This window comes from Cricetulus griseus, chromosome 2 (genome assembly GCF_003668045.3).
Source record: "Cricetulus griseus strain 17A/GY chromosome 2, alternate assembly CriGri-PICRH-1.0, whole genome shotgun sequence".
Classification (NCBI taxonomy): domain Eukaryota; kingdom Metazoa; phylum Chordata; class Mammalia; order Rodentia; family Cricetidae; genus Cricetulus; species Cricetulus griseus.
In genome coordinates, this window is record NC_048595.1 from 245,663,060 (window position 1) to 245,675,498 (window position 12,439).

Genomic DNA, 12,439 nt, shown 5'->3' on the forward strand with positions numbered 1-12,439 from the left:
ATAAATAAAATGCTTTTTTAAAAAAGAATTATTTGACTCTCAGACTTCAGCAGAACATATTTGTCTCAGCACTTCATAGTCTTTCACACACTATGTGAACAAGTCAACATTTTCCCCACAGATGTTGATATGTTATGCTAATTTCATGGATTCCAAGTAACCTTCCCAAGGCTCTGCTACACTAATCTGTTACTGGTTGAGAGAACTGAAAGTGTAATATCCACGGTGCACTGTTTTTCTAGCATATTTAGGTGGAAAGCAATTACAGAAGAGGGTAGATTTGAAATCGCTGCAGATCTCTATGCCAAAATTAGATTCCATTATTGCAGCACAGTATTTATTCTTGGCTAGAGCACTTCTGAAATTATTGCTTTTTTTAAACACCAGTTTCTATTTCTGTCGCCAGACTTCGGTCTTATAGTACCTCTACAAATTAACATACATTTAATTTACCTGGGGATCTTGCACCCATTGCAGATTCTGCCTCAGAAGGGATGGGCTGGAGCACAGGATTCTATATCTGTAAAAATGCTTATAAAATGCCAGTGCTATGGGCCTCTGGGCCACAATCTGGGTGAGAGGGGTCTCCATGGGTTGGAGCCTGTTTTTAACTGTGTACAGCTTTGTATTGTCAGCGCTACAATACCTCCATCATCGTCCTTAACTGGATCTAAATTAAGATGAATTGACTTGTTTAGCTGTTTTTAACGTTTACCACTTTTTGGTTGTTGTTTTTTTGGTTTTTGAGACAAGGTTTCTCTGTTCAGCCCTGGCTGTCCTGGAACTGGATCTGTAGACCAGGCTATCCTCAAACTCAAGAGATCTGCCTGCCTCTACCTCTCACTCCCAAGGATTTGTGCCTCACCACCACCTGGTACATGTACCACTTTTGATAGAGTTAAAATAGCTCTTGATGTAAAAGAAGTACACCATGATTACAACTGAAACTTGTGAAAACAAAGAGAGTCAGGGAAGGAATACACCCCCAACCCACCTCCACACATACACAAACATGCATTTGGGGCAAAAAATTAGAAACAAAACCATCTTTTAGAATTTTCCCTGATAAGTCTTTTTTTTTTTTAGCCCTGAAAATCCATTTTTATAAAAACATCCTTTCACTAAGAAATGCTGCTCCCACTTTACATATTTCAGATGGCCTTCTGAAGCTCATGTTGTGATGGCCAGTACTGGTTTAGAAAATTAAAAATTAAAAATTTCCCTGCACCTGTGAACATGTCAACACCATTGCCTCTTTTGCTTCTTAGTTTTTTGTATTCCCATAAGCTTTTGACTTCCATTCATTTTTCAGTTCTTCCTGCTAATTTCTTCTACAATGTTTGATCATGGAGATAGCAAAACCTCTGTGAGGGGCTAGAGAGATGGTTAAGAGCACTAGCTGATCTTCTAGAGGACATGGGTTCAAAATTCAGCACCCACATGGCAGCTCACAAACCTGTTTATAACTCCAGGCCCAGGGGATTGGATGCCCATCTCTGACCTTCACAGGCACCAAGAACATAAGTGGCACACATATATGCAAACAAAACACCCAAACACATATAGCAAAATTTTGTTTTTTGAGACAGAGTTTCTCTGTATACCAACCCTAGCTGTCCTGAAACTTGCAATGTAGATCAGGGTGGCCTCGGACTCACAGAGATCCACCTCCACTGCCTCCCAAGTGCTGGGATCAAAGACATGAGCCATCACACCCAGCTGGTGCCTGGACAGGGACCTGAACCTCACATAGTAATTTTTAAAAAGGAAGGTAGAAGAATGAAGCCCTTTAAATGACTTTTGAGTCTGGAGAGATGGATGAGCATTAAAGAGCCTTTGTAGCTCTTGCAGAGGACCCAAGCTTAGTTCCCAATACCCATATGGTGGCTCACAATTTCTGTAATGCCAGTGGCAGTGCATCTGGGGGCCTTTTTCTGACATCCCCAGGCACTGCATGGACATGATGTAGGTATATATACAGGCAGGTAAAACACTCATGCAACATAAAATAAAATAAATAAAGCTAAAAACAAATTAAAACCTGAAATGAAGGGTTTTTTTAAATCCTTAATGATCTCAGCATATGGTAGCTGAGAAAGCCCCACAATGATGCTATTTGTCTCCTAATTAAAACTCTATTGGCGGTATGCAGGAAAGCGACTTGTCAGGGACCTAAGAAAATTCAATCCTGCTTCAGGAGAAATGTAGTGACCCAACCACCCCTGAAGACTCTGAGGATGGAGTATGAGCTTCCAAAATGCACACTTGTGTAGGAAATTTATAGAAACATTGAAAGTGCCTAAATAAATTTGTTAATTAAGAAAGATTTGGTTGATTAAGTACTTTTTAATATAATGAGAATTAAGTTCCACTACTAAATCAGAACAGCAATCTCTCCAGACTCTGATCTTAATATCTCATTGTTCCACAGTGCAGCTTAATTGCCATGTTTATTTCTAGGATTAGAACACTGCCTGCTCAGGTAATTACCATGGTGTTAATCTTGCTGATCCCAAGAATAATGGTTTTCTTTTTTCTTTCACTAAAATGACTCCATGACAGCCCTTGAAGCACAAAAAATAAAAAATATGCCAAAACGTATGTTTTAGTGCAAAAATAAAAGTGTATTTCAAACAAATCAACTAAGTATCTGCTTGTCTTATACTACACACAAATCCCCCTGGGGGCAAAGGCCATCCTCATTTCATTACTTCCCTGGCATCCCATTGTTACAAGTGGGCAGAATCCCTCCTGGTGTTTGATGCATGATTTCAGGAAAGATATGCTAACAATACAAGGATACCTTTGAAAGTATTTTATAATGTAAAATGTATAATGTAAAAATATATGTATTTATAATGTAACCCTACACACATGGTCCTTTAATTACTTTCTACTTAACAGAATTATTATTAAAGAAGTTTGCTGATAACAGGAAAATATACAGGAAGGCCGTTTGCTCCTTTCCAGGCTGTCCTGGGATCCCATCTTAAGCTTCATGGGCTCGTTCACTGATTACCTCACTGGATGAACTGAGCCCTTCTCATCTCATGGTGTTTAGAAACAAGGAAACTGTAGAGACTATCCTGTAAGAGTGACAGCAGGTGGGTTTATGAGGTACTTTTGTTGTTGTCAAACATCCCAAGGAAAAATAAATGTGATTCCTGAAGTCAATGCTCTAAAAGCTTTAGAACCTGAATACCAGGGAACATAAAAGCACGGCAAAGGCACGGCACATGTGTCAGACCAACCGAAGAATGGTCAATGAAGGAGAGACAGGTTCATGGAAAGACCATTGGGCTCCTTTCCAAGAAACTCCTGCTGTCAACAAAAAGGCCCCAGAAAACATTTGAGAATGTTGTACATTTTTAATAGATGACAGTAAACTTGCATTTTTCCTATTTATTATTTTTATTTACTCACCTGATGCTTCTTATATGTGTACTTTATTCTGTGTGAATGTTCCCAGGTGTTCAGCAACAATAAAGCAAATGCATCCTAAAACACGGAGTTAATTAGGTACTATGTGACGGTTTTCATCTAAAAAAGAAAACAGCTGTGTAGAAAACACAAAGACTATCATCCGGGCTGTGGGCATTGTGGCTACATTCAGTAATATACAATGTTGTGGTGACTTCCATGTTGGATCAGTAATTGAAAGATGATTTTTTTCTTTCTTTCATGAGTGTCTGGCATTGCTGGATCTTCATGAGAAAAAGTGTTGACCTGATTTTCAAAACAGAAAATAACAATCAGTTACTAGTGATTGTAACCTTGAAAAGGATTTCTGTAATCTTGAACACTAAGCCCTCTTTCTTCACCCTTTATCACTTCTCTCCTCCCTCGCCCTCCCTTTCCCGGATCAACTGATACGGCTTTCACAGCCTAGAAGGACTCCGCGTCGCTAGCCCTCACTCAGCATCCAGATTATCACAGTGAAGGAAATCGTGTGTGGGAACAGAAGTGAGCATGGCTTTCCTGCGTAAGCACTGCTCTCCTAGACTGGACCACAGTGAGGGCTGGAGACAGGTTCTGTGCGCCCCACCCCACCCCACCCCACCCCACCCCACTATCTCCTATCTCTGCCCAGCAGCCTGGGGAATTCTTTTTCAGAAACCTCTCAAGTGAAGCTGGGTGCAATGGCTAGTTTTAATTGTCAACTTGATACAACCTAGAATTACGTGGGAAGAGGGCCTCATTGAGGGATTGTCTACATCAGGTTGGCCTGCGGGCGTGTCTGAGGGGATTCTCTGGAGTGCCTTAATTGATGTGGGGAGGCCCTCGCTCACGTGGGAGACCCTTCTGCTAGGGGCCCAGATAAAAGGGAACAGAAGGAATCCTTTTTGATTTTTTGCCTGTTTGGGCTTCAGTCTCACTGGTGAGGTCCTTTGTCTTTTTGCTGTTACTGCAGAACTCCTCTAGAACACCTGGACTGGCAGTTTGAGGGAGATATAGTGTCATACGTTATCGTACAGCGTGAGATACACATCACAGATCTCTCAAAACCACAAGTCAATTGGGAAAATATGACCCTGTGAAAGAAAGAACATTTAAAATAGGAAATAATTTCAACCACAGAGAGAGAAAAACCCAGAAATTTAAAACAAATAGATAAATAGTCATATTTTCCTTCAAACAGGAATATTAATATTTGCCATGAGAACAGTTGATAGTCATATAAAAGCCGCTGTGTGTGTGTGTGTGTGTGTGTGTGTGTGTGTGTGTGTGTGTGTGTGTAGGGGGGAGAGACAGAGTATTTATACATACATAAATTTAGAAATCATGGAAGTGAAAAATTCAGTCATTGCTATAAAAAGATAAGCACACAAGATAATTAGTGGTATAAATATGACTGAAGAGAAAAATTAATGTCATAAAAAAGCATTGAGAAGTGCACTCAAAATTCATCACAGGGAATGGGTATGGAAAATATGGATGGTATTTTGAACTATGGAAGATATCTTGAGAAACATCAACAAGCACTTAACTAGAGCCTACAAGTAAAAAATGTAAGAGAGAAAAATCTGTAGAGCACTATGGCTGAAAGCAAATTGGAAACTCAGGCCTACATGTTCTAGATTTAACTAAATGGTATGTGTAAGGATGTCACTCAGATGTGGAGAGAGCATAAGGAAATTAGATATGGAAGTGATGAGCATAAAGTAGTTGGAAACAGTAAGAGGCTTTTGAAAATGGTGGTCAGCTTGAGTCACAGAGTCCACCATAAATAGGTGTGGTTCTATTTCCCCAACCCACAACATCCCAACTTCTGAATGATAAACTAAGGATTAGACCTTGCTGATTCTAAATCTGACTTATAAAACAAAAATCTGATTGAAACTACAGTCCCTAAATAACAAAGATGAAACTGGTCTTCCCAGATCTGACATTTCCATTGTCATGACTTGTAAAGGAATCTAGAAGTCGTACAAACTTATGTGGCTTAAATAAAATACCCCAGAACAATGAGTAAATCCAAGAAGAGATTAATCCGTCCCTATATTGAAATGAAAATGAAAACATAACACAATAAAACCTCTGGGACAATCATAATAAAAGCAATCCTAAGAGGGAAATTGTATCTCTAAGCATGAATATTAAAAAAAAAACCAATAGAAAGATTACAAATAAATGGCTTAATAATGCAACTCAAAAAATTTGGATTAAACAAACCCAAACTCAACTGACAGGAAGAAACAATAAAAATCAGAACAGAAATTAATGAAATAAATACAGAGAAAAGAATCAGCAACTCTAAGAGCTGGTTCTGTAGAAAGATAAACAAGATTAGCATATCATTAGCCCACTTAAGCACAAGAGCGAGAGAGAGAGAGAGAGAGAGAGAGAGAGAGAGAGAGAGAGAGAGAATTCAAATTAACAGAATCAGACATAAACAGGAAAGCATCACAACAGACACCAAAGAAATTCACAGCATTACATGGGGATACTTTCTTTCTTTCTTTCTTTCTTTCTTTCTTTCTTTCTTTCTTTTGCAGATTTTTTTATTTGAATTAGAAACAAAATTGTTTTACATGACCATCCCAGTTCCCTTCTCCCTCCTATCCTCTCCTACCACACCCCCAACTAAAATCCTACCTATCACATATCCTTTCTGCTCCCCAGGGAGAGTGAGGCCTTCTATAGGAGGTCATCATAGTCTATCATATCCTTTGGGATAGGGCATAGGCCCACCCCCATGTGTCTTGGCTCAGGGAGTATTCCTCTATGTGGAATGGGCTCCCAAAGTCCACAGTTATGCTAGGGATAAGTACTGAGCTACTACAGGAGGTCCCATAGATTTCCAAGGTCTCCTCACTGAAACAACATGGGGATACTTTCAAAACCTAGGCTAGACTCTATTAAGCTAAGAAACCTAAAAGAAGTGGAATTTCTAACTTCTTCAAAGCCACCAAAGTTAAAACCAAGAAGAGATTAACAACTGAAAATATATATTGAAACAGCAATAAAAAACATTCCAAATAAGAAAAGTTTGAGCCAGATAGATTCATAGAAGAACTCTACCAAACCTTGAAAGAATTACAACCAACCCTTCTCAAATTATTTTTAAAAATAGAAACAGATGGAACACTTTCAAATTCATTCAATGAAGCCAGCATTAGCACAACCAGGTAAAAATACAGCAATGAAAAGATAAAACAATGGGCCAATATCCTTGATGAACAGAGATTAAAAAAAAAGTTCTTGCATAATGCATATAAGCACACAGGGAAAAGGTCACCCACCATATCCAAGTTGGTTTCATCCTAGAGATGAGAGAATGGCTCCATATATATAAGTCAATAAATGTAATACCCCACATAAATGGACTTAAAGGCAAAATTCACATCATCACCTAAATTGATATAGAAAATGCCTTTGACAAAGTTGAACATCCTCATGATAAAAGTTCTAGAGAGAGTAGGACTGGAGGGAACATATCTCACTCTAATAAAGGCTATATATGGCAAATCCACAATCAATATCTTCTGTGGAGCATTGTGTAACTATGAATTTCTCTCATTAGTTTATAAAGAACTGACTGGCCTATAGCTGAACAGAAAGAGACTGGGTGGGAGAGCCAGACTAGGAGGATGATGGGAAGGAGAAGGGCAGAGTCTCAGGACTCCACAGCCAGATGCAGAAGAAGCAGCACGGAAAGGAAAGGATACAGATGAAGTAAATGAGCCTCAGGGAAGCACACAGATTAATCAAAATAGATTAATTTAAGTTATAGGAGCTAGCTAAAAACAAGCCTAAGCTATCCCAGCTGAGCTTTCATGATCAATAAGAAGTCTCAATGTGATTAATTGGGAGCGGCTGGTGGGACAGAACCAACTGCTGGTCCCAATGAAAACCTTGGCCTACAAATAGCTTTCAAAATGAAGAAAAATTCAATGCAATCTCATTAAAATCAGAAATGAGACAGGGCTATCAACTATCTCTACTCCCTTTCAGTACAGTTCTTGAAGCATTAGCTGAAGTAAGGAAATAGAAATAAGAAAACAAGCCAAATATCCCTGTTTGTAGATGACATAATATTATGGATAATGGATCCCCATAATACTACTAGAAAACCAGAAATGATTAACAATTTAAGACAAGTGGCAAGATACAAAACCAACTTACAAAAAAAAATCATCCTTTCTACACACCCAAACAAGCATACTGAGAAAGAGGCCATGGAAATACTCCCAGTCACAACCGTCTCCAAAGAATTAAATACCTATGAATAAAGCTAAGCAAGAATGTGAAAGATCTCTATAATGAAAGCTTTAACTCTCAAAACAAGAGAAAGATTAAGAAAGAAACTAGACAATGGGAAGTGTAGTAGTCGCCAGCACCACAACATTTCACAGGTTCTGGCGAAGGAATCTGAGGGTTAAATAAAGACAGTGGGTCATTCTTGCAAGGAGAATGCTGTTTATTTCAGAGGGGAGTAGACTTATATACCAACAGTAGCCACAGTGGAAATTTACTCAGGTCAAGTCCCAAGCCACTCCTCCCCCGCCCCACAATGGGCGGATAGTTTGCATACTTGCATACAGGCCTAGGCAGAAGGAGGGAATCCCCATGACATTCTTCACAGTAATAGAAAAAAAAAAATCTATCCTTAAATGTGGTTATTTATGATTTATTAAAGATTGCCTGAGGATTCAGAAAGTAAAGTCAGCCACAACCCATAGAAGCCAGGCACACACCTTTAATTCCAATAAAAGATCTCCAGAGGCTCAGGCCCCCAGGATCTCTGCCCAGGACCACAGCGACCTAAATCACCAGGCAGAGGTGAAAACTTGATGCAAACAGCACAAGGCTTTATTGCAGTTATTTAACGAGCTAACCCCATGTTAACTCAGGCCTTTCATCCACCCACCATGGCAGATGGTTGGGGAAAGACCCTGAGAGGCCATGGGACAGAGATCTTATAGGGCAGCATAAGGGGAGTATCTAGGGTTATGTACAGGCTCAGGATTGGTGTGCCTCCAGGCTTGGGGGACTTGCCCTGTGTTGATTGGTCAACTGGTTGTTATGACCCATAGGCCCTCCCAGGATGATTGCTATGCTCTGCAAGACATTGCTGTGTACTTGTCCGTAAAGCACACCCAGAGCCGTAAAGCATATCACTACCAGCTAACTTCTGATTGGTTTCTTGCCATGAGGCAGGCATCTGACCTCCTAGTGACCAAGGCAAGGTCAGGCAAGCACGTGTTAGGCTGTTACAACTGCCAAAATGGGGAGCTGGTCCCTTCACCAGAAGCCAGAAGCTAGGAGGTTGTGGTACACACCTTTAACCCTTGGACTAAGGATTAACAGGTAGATGGATCTCTGTGAGTCCAAGGCCACCCAGATCTACACAAGATTGATCCAGTCCTAAAGAGAAACAGCTTACACAAAGATGATCTCAGCACCTGGGATCACCCACCTTCAACCCCAGCACTAGAGGGGTATAATAGATAGGAGCAGGGTCTTTAGTAGTTAGTATGAGGCATTCATTCTCCAGCCACATTGAGAATAGGAATGTCCCAGTCCTTTTAGAGGTAAGAGCTCTCTGGGAGCTTAGCTGCTTTGCTTCCCCATCTTTAGGTTGAGCCACAAGATCTGTCTCTGGGTCTTGTTTGAATTCATGTTACATTTAAATTTATATGGAAGCACAAGGGATTCTTGATAATCAAAGCAATCCTGAGCTGGAGGGATTAACATTCCAGATATAAAGTTACATAATAGAGCCACCATAATAAAAGCAGCATGGTGTTGGCACAAAAAATCGATGAAGCAGGACAGGAGACCTAAAGAAGAGTTCATTTACTACAACCATCTCATATTTGACAAAGATTCCAAAAATTACCCACTTGAAGAAAGACAGCATCTTCAACAAATGGTGCTGAGAAAGCTGCATGTTCACATATAGAAGAAATAAATTAGACCCATACCTATAACCCACCCCCAAATTAACTCCAAATATGTCAAAGTCCTGACCCTCAATGTAAAACCAGAACTACTAGAAGAAAGCATAGCCAGAGCCCTCCAGACCCAGAAATAGGAAAGAGTTTTCTAAACAGGATTTTTTCCATTCACCCAGGAATTGTCAATTAATTGAGAACTGAAAAACTGGACTCCATAAAACTAAAAAGCTTGTATACCAAAGGCAACAATGAACTGACTAAACAGGAAGCCCTCTGAGTGGGAGAGAATCTTTGCTAGCCTACATAGCTGATAAAGGATTAACAGGTAGAACAAAGAAAGAACCCCAAATCCAAAGAATCAAGAAAATAAGTGACCCAACTGAAAATAGACTATGGAGTTGAACAGAGTTCTCAAAAAATGATTAAGAAATATCTCAAAAATGGTTCAAGATCCTTAGCAATCAGGGAAATGAAAATTAAAATTATCTTGAGGTTTCATCTTACCCCAATCAAAAGGGCCAAGATCAACAACAACTACAACAAAACAGCAAAAATGGAGGGTATTTGGGGGGAAGGGAACCTTCATTCACTCTTGGTGGGATTGGAAATTGTTGGAGCCACTCTGAATATCAGTGTGGAGAATTCTCAAAAAGCTAAAATAAGATCTACCACATGACTCAGAGATACATCTCCTTGACATATACCCAAAGGACTCACCATCCTACTACAGAGATCCATGCTCAGCTGTGTTCATTGTTTCTCCATTCACAGTAACTAGGAATTGGAAACAACTTAGATGTCCTTCAATTAATGAATGGGTAATGAAAATGAGGACTACGTGCACAATGGAATTCTATTAAGCTGTAAAGAAAAATTAAAGCTACAAGTAAATGGATGTAATTAGGAAATACCATACCGTGTGTAGTAACCCTGACCTAGAAACACAAACACTACATTCCCTCTCTTATGGATCCTAGCTCTGAACCTTTGGATCTGAGCCTATCTATAATCTGGAGTAACTGCAGAAACCAGGAAAATAGAAAGGGACAGTTGGGTGTGGCAGGGCAGAAGGACCTACAGAAAGGAATCGTAGGATATTGTTGCTAGGAAGAGCAAAAGGAGGATGTGGGGAGAAGGGAGGAAAAGACCAATAATGCTAAGGATATCTGGAAAAGCCATAGGGAATAATTTTAAAAGTTTACTTTAAGTTCATACTGTGTGTGTGTGTGTGTGTGTGTGTGTGTGTGTGTGTGTGTGTGTGTGATAATTATAGCAGAAGAGGCCATAAAATTGAGAGGGGATGGGGCACTAAAGAAGTTGGTGGGGGGATAGAGCATATGTAGGAAGAGGTAGAACTGGGAATGATGTAAATATGGTATTTATGTATGAAATTTTCAAAACAAATACAAAAAGGGTAAAAGCAGTCTAGCTTATTTTAAAGTTTCACAAAAGCATCAATGCAAAAATTGCACCACTATAAAAGAGAAAAATAGAAGATTGGTCTCACTTCGGAAAATATATTCAAAATCAAGGTAAAAATTGGGTCAGTTCACAGGAAGTCCAGAAAAACAATATTTAATAGCAAATGGCTTTTGTACTCATCAAAAGAAGCAATAGTTTGGCTGTAGGAGAAACATGGTTGAAATAATGAATAGGTATCATGGCATTGTGTGAAATGCACACAGCATTGTGTAAAATCCTGCACACAAGCAATGCTTTTTAAAATAACCTAATGCATGAAGGTAAGGGGATCAGAGAACATGCTGTCAGTTAATGTTTCCTATCATCAGAATGCGCTCCAAATATTTATCATGCAATCATTCCTGCCAGGAACTGAGTTAGGCTCTGCTGCTTGTGAAGCCACTGCCCTCTCTGACCTTGAGATAGGAATATCACCCTAGCTTCCTCAAAGACTTGCAGAAACCAGTGTGTGTCCACATGTCACCAGTGCAGGGTTCTGTGAACATAGAGAATTCTGCAATCAAAGGTTCAATATCCTTATGCTCTTTCCTTTCCATAGAATATGTACTCATGGTTTAGTCAAACCTTAATACTTACTAAAACTGAACTATAAAATATCTTCCATGAAATATTTACAAGTGTCTATTTCTTTCTCAACTGAGGCAGCTTTAATTACCCATGCTGTCGCTCACTTTACTCTTAGCTCTGTTGTAATAATGAGCGTGTGCCTCCTGTCCTGCTGTCTGCAAAGCACTTCCAAGCCCACCCTCACAATTGATCTGATGACTCTGTTACTGGGAGTGTCATAACTGATCCTATTTTGTACAGGAGAAGCTGAAAACCACTCTCAAAATTTCAGAGGCCAGAAGTCAGGTGATCCTAATACAAAAAGAAAGAAAAACAAATATAACTTAGAGATACCAAAAAAAATTTAAATGAACAGAAGAAATCTAACTCCACATTAAAACAGAAAAATACAGTATGACCAAATAGGACTTATCTCAGAAGGGCAAGTTTATTTCAAAAGTGGAAAATTCATTAAAGATTCCATGTAATTTTTTTTCTTTTCTTCTTTTTTTTGTTTGTTTTGGTTTGATTTTGTTTTGGGGTTGTTTTGCTTTGCTTTGTTTTTTGAGACAGGGTTTCTCTGTGTAGCCCTGGCTGTCCTGGGACTCATTCTGTAGACCAGGTTGGCCTTGAACTCACAAAGATCCACCTGATTCTGCCTCCAGAGTGGTGGGATTAAAGGCATGCACCAGCATTACCACCCTGCATTAAAATTTTTTAATAAAAATATTTTAATATTCACATTTTCTGGTGTGGGGGAGCCCTTGAGAAAAAATAATGCAGTTTTCTGATGAAAGCACTGAAAAAAATCTGAATTGATAAAGACTTTCCTGTCTTGGTAAAATATATATTCCTAAATTTTGAAGCCGTAATCATTGGAAAATATTGACAAAGAGGAACAAAGCATTTTTCCCAGGCTTGCTGTTAGCACAGAACAGTAGCATGCCACACCAATGAATTTGTGAGCTGAAATTCACAAGTCAAATCAGAAGACTGCTTTGGGGAGTTGA